Source organism: Empidonax traillii, unplaced genomic scaffold, assembly GCF_003031625.1.
Source record: "Empidonax traillii isolate 1590-97213 ecotype Southwest subspecies unplaced genomic scaffold, ASM303162v1 scaffold5560:size7840, whole genome shotgun sequence".
Lineage (NCBI taxonomy): Eukaryota > Metazoa > Chordata > Aves > Passeriformes > Tyrannidae > Empidonax > Empidonax traillii.
In genome coordinates, this window is record NW_020960753.1 from 1,154 (window position 1) to 7,840 (window position 6,687).

Below are 6,687 nucleotides of genomic sequence, written 5' to 3' on the forward strand. Positions count from 1 at the left end.
TTCAGACTCAGGTAAGCCTCTCTAAATTGCAAGAGCAGATTGTGCAGAAGGGTAAGGGCTGAGGCTGCACAACCCGCTCAGAAGGTGTGCCAGGCGCTCTCACCCCCTTCTCGTTCTCCAGGGGGAGAACAGGAACCCAGGGGTAAAACCTGCTTCTCCCCTGGCCTCTTCCCTCACAGAGGAAGAAATGAAGCTGCAATGGTGGAAAAATTTGGAAAAAAACATTGCTTCCTCCTTTGAAAGTTATGGAGCTCAGTAGAAAAAAATCCCAATTGTGACAGCTGCAGCCAGTTCCCTTTTCCCCTCAGTCACCGGCTGCTCTATTACTAAGTGTTAGGGAGCCTAAAAAAAGCATTTCATGGCAAGGACCAAGTTTATTCATTCTCAGCTCACCCACTTGCTTTCATTTTAGGTTACTTGGCTTTTTGACTACAACTCAGTCTGATTCATCTGGGATGCCCATTTGAAAATAGATGGATGAGGAAAAACCACGACATGCACTTGCTCCAGGAAGCCAGAAAGAGAGGAAACATGCTGCACTTGCAGTCTTCATGCTCCCCACAAGCCCAACATCAGCCAGGAAGCTCATTTCTCCGTCTCTGGCTCTGTCAGGTTTCATGAGCATATGGCGCAATTCAGAGACTTACAGGAGATTACAGCTCAGATCTGACCTACACTCTATAAGCAAAGAATTTTCACAGCAGGTAATACTTGTTGCCCTGTCATTGTTTGTATCTGCCCATATGCAGCACCCACCTCCTTACACCTACCAGCCTCCTGCATCCCACTGCACTCACCTACTGCCACACCAGAACAGAAACAAAACACACCAAACAGCCCTACTGCCCCTCCACCTGCTCTTTTATTGCCCTGCTTCCTCCTGCAGGTGGGTGGGCTGCCTGGAAACACAAGGCAGCTGTGATGGATCAGGGAAATTATGAAGGGGGCTGTGGAAACCACTGAAGAAGAGGGGAAAAGAAAACACGTGTGGCTTTGGCTTTTGCTTCATTTTCTAGGAAAGGCTGGTGCAAGTCAGAGTTGGCACTTCCGCATGCCTGATGACTCCTGGCTTGAAGCCTGTTGCTCCTGGCGCCTGGGTTACAAGTTCAGGCTGGTTGCAGTCTTGGCCTGATCTCTTGTGCCCTTTGAGGAACAAGTTCAACTCTTGAAGCTCACAGCAGTGTGCTGGGCTGCTCCATGGGTTTTCTGCAGCCCAGCTCCTAGCTGAGGTCTCATTTGGCCCATTAGCAACACTTCCCAGGCCACCAGCCCTACAAAATGCTGCCCCGTTTCAGACAATTCCCCCACCCGCTCGCAATCTTAAAATATTGAAAGAAAAGGAATAAACGTGATGCTCAAACCTCGAGAAAATACAGAGAACAAGTTTCATTAAGTGGATCCACACAGTCAGCCTGAATCTCAAATAAATACTTTACAGCTTTTTTTTTCCTACAAAACGGAAGTTATAGTGTAACAAAATAAATAAATATCCATTATAAATTGTCCTTCTTTTTTGTGTTACTCTTGGAGAGAGTCACAGCAGGTTTGCTTGGAAGCTTGAGGTGCCGTTGTAAGAGTTTCCCTCTTGTGTGTGTAGCGTGGGCAGTTTCTCAGGTGTTCAGCGGTGCACTGGGGCTGGGGGACCCCACAGGAGCCCACCTGCCTGCAGCTCCGTACTGCCCGCACTTCTTGGCCTTGCTACAGGCAGGAAGAACCTGATGGAAGAGAGGTTGGTTTTGTTTATTTCTTAAAAATACGTGGATGTTGTAAGTGAGAGGGTACAGATCCTGGCTGTATGTATTGTCAAAGGGGTCCTTGCATCTCTCTGTGTGAGGGGAGCCTCAAGTTTTCCCCTTGCAATCCCACCAGCAGTCTTCAGCTTGGACCCACGGGCATAGCGCCTGTGGAAGACATGTATTGCATTTCCTCCATTGCTTCTTTTTGTCCAAAATGCTCATCAAAAGTCAGGCTGTACACGCTAGTCATATCCTGCAAGAAGGATGAGGAACCTTCTCAAAACTGCGCTGTGATTTTCTGAAACGGTGCCACCTCACTCAGTGTATCCCCACCTCAAGCTTGCATCCTTCATCATCAGGATGGCCTCTGTGAACAACCAGCAGTGCCTCAGCCCCTACCACAGCATGGTACCCTGGGCTTTCCTCACAGAGGCACAGGTTTCCTCTAAGACCCCATTTTGTTTGAGACACATCCTCAAAGCTGCTGCCTTTGTGAGCTGCACTGGGCGTGCTGAGGGAGGTTGTTTTAGGAGCTGCAGAAGAATGGTGCAAGGGTCTGGCCACTGCTTGCACAACTATTTAGTGCATAAATATAGTGGTGGAGTGACTCTTGTGCCACAGCATGCATTGTCATTGGCACAGTGAATATTTTCTAGCTGCTAGTGCTGTCAGGTGCATGTGGCCTGGCTGTGCAGAATCAGGTTTCCCCTTCCCAGCGTGCTGCTTCCCAAATCCCTGTGTCTCTCTCCAGCCCAGGAGCAGCTCGGGCTGGGCAGTGTGTAGGTAGCCCTGGCATGGCTGGGCAGAGCTGGGTCGTGGTACTGAGCCCTGTGGCCGGTGGGGTTGAGCCCTGCAGCACTCTGGGGAAAGGCAGACCTACCCAGCATGGCCAGGCTGGGTTTCTCTCCAGGTCACGTCGGTGCCTGAGGCAGTGGCAGAGGAGACAGGTGAGAAGGAGGAGGGCAGTCAGGGGGACCAGTACTCCCACTGCAATGGCGATAGCGGGTGCCACGGTGCTGTCCAGACCTGTGGGGAAGGCAGCAGGTACTCAGTTTGTGCATGAAGTAAAAGAACAACCCAAAACCCATTTCAAACATCCCTTGGCCATTCCCTGGGGTGAGATGGGGTGGATGGGGGCACTGGGAGTGCATGCCAGCATAACATACACACGCAGCAGTGCTAGCAGACCTGTGCTTGGGGTCTGATGTCATGGTTAGGTGTAAGAAACCCAGCCCTCCAAGCTACCCAACACTGGCACGTCTTGTTGGTGCATCAGGCTATGTGACAGGGAAACCTATCACAGAGGAAGGGAGGCTGGGGCACATCATGGCATATGGGGGTACCTAGGGAGCAGTAAGAAATGGTATGCCATAGCCCAGGGCATTCGAATACTCTCAGGCACCTCCTCCATCCCTTCCAAGCCCAGCCCCAGGCTGCTGTTCAGGATGCCTTCCCCACCTGCCCCGAACCCTCTGAGGAGTTTTGTGATCTACCCCAGGGGGTTTTTCTCCACCCCTCCTCAAAGCAGGAGCAGAGTTACGTACTGACCCTGCTGCAGGCTGTCCGTGGGCAGGACCAGAGTCACGTTTAGGGAAGGGTGCTGGATCATGCAGGCGATGGGGTACTCATGGAGGATTTTGGAGTGGGTGTGGGTGAAATTGCTGATGACAGTCACGGTCTGGTTGCTGAACTTGATATGGTATTCCCTTGGCTTCTGCTGCAGGATGCTGGGAAGGTGCCAGGTTATTTTTGGAGCTGGTTTCCCAGTTGCTGAGCAGCTTATCCCCACCACTTTCTCAGAGTCCTCAGTTTTGTCTGGACTGGGTATATGTTTAGCTTCCACTTTGGGGTCCGAGATGGCTGTAAACGACAAAGGGACAAAATCCATTAGTTTCTGCCCACATTTGAGCAAAGAACATCTGTATCTAGAATTATCTTGGAGGATGAGCTTGATGTCTCATCTTCCTTCCCCCTTCCCAAAGCCCCAGCAGTGGCAAATAAACATGAAAGTGATCAGGCAGCAATCTAGAAGTGAAGAGCTAGACAAAAATAAAGGGCAAGGGGTAGAAACATCTTTGTTTCAGTTCTGTTATTGACAGCTGCACCGCAGCATCCCAGCTGAGAAGTGGTGATTATAGATGGGTTAAAATCAGTAAGTAGTGAAACCATGAAGCTATATGTCTTCCTCTCTCTGGAAGAGCTGATATACTTGAATGAGTTAAAATTCATGTTCTTTTCCCTTAAACTTACCTGCAGGATTAGCTTTACTGCTGTTTGAGGTGTGTGTAGAGTTGCAGATCACAGGACTAAATGCATTTTTTTATGCAAGACAGTAACAGTGATTTTGTATGTGGTTACACCACAGGATTTCACCTGTGGAGGGTTTGAGTTTGTATGACTTTCTTGCCTCTAAGTGCTGAGTTTTGAGTGCATCATGGTATCCCTCAAAACCTTCACCAAAAAATCACTTATTCTGAACTATTTCTTGCCCTAGAAGATTTGCAGATGCTGTCCCAATCTTAGTCAGTGAGCAGGATGAACTACAGGCATCACTCATGCTTATTCACTCACATGAAGCCTGCTTGTTGATTCCTGTTTATAGAAACTTCAATTGCAAGGAACAGAGAAAGGAGGGGAGTTCAGGAATCTTTTTTCAACCTGGATAGAACTCCAGGTGAGATCTGAACACATAAGAACACACCTGTACCATGTGGAAAGTCACCTATTTATCCTTGGCCATAAAATCATATCATAATTTAGGTCAGAAAAGACCTCTGGAGGTCATCTAGTTCAAGCCTCTACTCTGATTAGGTCAGTTTGCTCAGGCCAAGGTCTCTAAAGGCATCTAGCTCTATTTGGGAGTGCAGTCCATGGGTTTCTGTATGGCAGCTCACCAGCCTGCCTTCTACTTCAGTGCGTGTGCTGATGGAATAGGGGTTGGAACTGCACTCTACTTCTAGGTCCCTGATTCTGAGAATATTACTTTTTTAAACCATTTAAGTGCAGTTGCAGTTATAGTTTCAGTCAAGTCTGAGTTGCTATGAATGTTCTCTGATTAAGAAAGTATCCATGATTATGTTTAATAGAACTCCATATGTATATTACTATTTACATAACAAAAATAACAATGGTTAGTGCAATATTTATGCTGAAATTAATTTTTCCCAACACTAGCAAACACGCCACTTTCATTTAGCAATTCTGCTTTTAAACAAACAAAGAAATAAACCTTTTATTTATTCTTCTTAGGAAAAGTGATTATTCTTCCTTTTGTGAGGTAAATAAAGATTTGCATAGGAATGAGGTGTAGCAAACCCTGTGAAAGGGGGAAAATGCTTGTGCCAGATGCAAAAAGGCATCTATAACCTCCTGGTACAATTCCAGGTACACCTCACAGGGTTGTTTGCATCCTCCAAGCCATAAGTGCCAGAGAGTGGAAGCTAGACTTTGTATACCATTAGCTTTGCTACTTCTTGTTTGTTGTTTGATTTTTTAAAAAGCCTCATTTCTTTACTGCGGTTGTGGCTGCCTAGGAAAAATAAGTGTGTATTTCTCATTTTTTGTATCGCCAGCAGACAGAAACTCAAACCCCACAGAGCTGCTGAAACCTCTGAGAGCAACAAGGAAAGTGTGTAGGGGGATTTCAGCTGGAACTTCTCAAAATCTCCCATGTATGAAAAGACTAGTGTCAAACAGTTTATGTTTCGATAATAAACGATCTCTGAACTTCTTCTTTCACTCACGAGATGCATAAAAATAACATATCCACCCCCAGCATTAACACAGCATTCAAATATTAGGTTGCAAAATTCAAAAGTAGTCAAAGAGAGTAGTCACAGAGGTTTCCAAAGAGGATGAGAAAAATTGCTTAGTGTCTTGCCAGAAACACGTGCACTCCATGCCTGCTTTTCTCCAGACTAAAAAGTTCTCTCTCTTCTCACATTGGACCCCAAGGCCTTATCCTGTAGGGCTGAGCTTCTTTCCAGCAAATGTCTGTAATAGATGTACTCTCAAAAGCTGCAAGTGCTTGCTTTTTCAGTAAAGTCCCACTGCACTGTTTGCTTGTGCGTGCCTGCTGTTGATGTTTGATACGCACACTTAAATTAACTGCTTCTTTTGCCTCTCATCAAAATATTTGTTTCCAGTGAAAAAGTCTTTGAAAGAAAGGTTGAGTGCAAGTACTTGCTTTAGTTGCTCTTGAAGAGAAGTAATGCAGATGTTCCAAAATTCAAGCTCTGTCAGCATTCCCCAATTTTTGAAAAAGAGAGTTTCTGATGAGGTACATCACTTTGATTATCTGTAATGGCTTCTGTAATTAGAGGGACACTGTCAGGTCATGATGTGCTTTTTAGGTTTAAAAACCCTTGACAGTGGTGTCATAGAGACTGATAAAAGATTATAGGCATTATAGTATGCCTTGTGGTGACATCAAGCCTTTTCCAACCGTATGGATGTTCACCAGCAACCCTGTGCCTCAGTTTCCTTGTCTAAGAAAGAGCAACGGCATTTCTCCACTGTGCTCAAGACTTCCAGGCAAAAGGTGCTGCCTACCATGAAGGCAGGTCTCTGAAGGTGGCCCAGCAACTACCCAGGGAATTTTGTGACCCAGCAAGTCTTGCCCATTCTCGAGTATCACATCCCTCGTTCTCCACCCCTGCTCCCTCAATACTCTTTCTGGATTTCATTCTAATACTCTTTGGCAGTGAAGGCTGACAAAACACTTCCAAAGTAAAGTGGGGGGGGAAGGGGAACAGACTGTTCAAAAGAGACCAGCCGAGCATGACTGAAACTATTCTGTTCCAAAATGGATTACGCAAAAGGGTAAGAAATTTCTGCTTCTTCCTGGGTTTGCTGTTTCCAACAGGCAAGTCTGAAATCCCTCCAGTCATACCTGTTTCTTTTTTCACAGTGTTGTATCCAGTTCTTACAGGGTTTCACTTCCCCTCACCAT

General features: G+C 46.5%; 1 long non-coding RNA gene across 1 annotated transcript; it reads right to left on the reverse strand.

Annotated features, from left to right (window-relative positions):
- Positions 1-1,573: 1,573 nt before the first annotated feature.
- LOC114073167 lies at positions 1,574-3,318 on the reverse strand. The gene is made up of 3 exons (XR_003574291.1): positions 3,285-3,318; positions 2,617-2,762; positions 1,574-1,715 (listed from the first exon to the last, which is right to left on the reverse strand). It is a non-coding gene; the product is annotated as an uncharacterized LOC114073167 (long non-coding RNA).
- Positions 3,319-6,687: the final 3,369 nt, after the last annotated feature.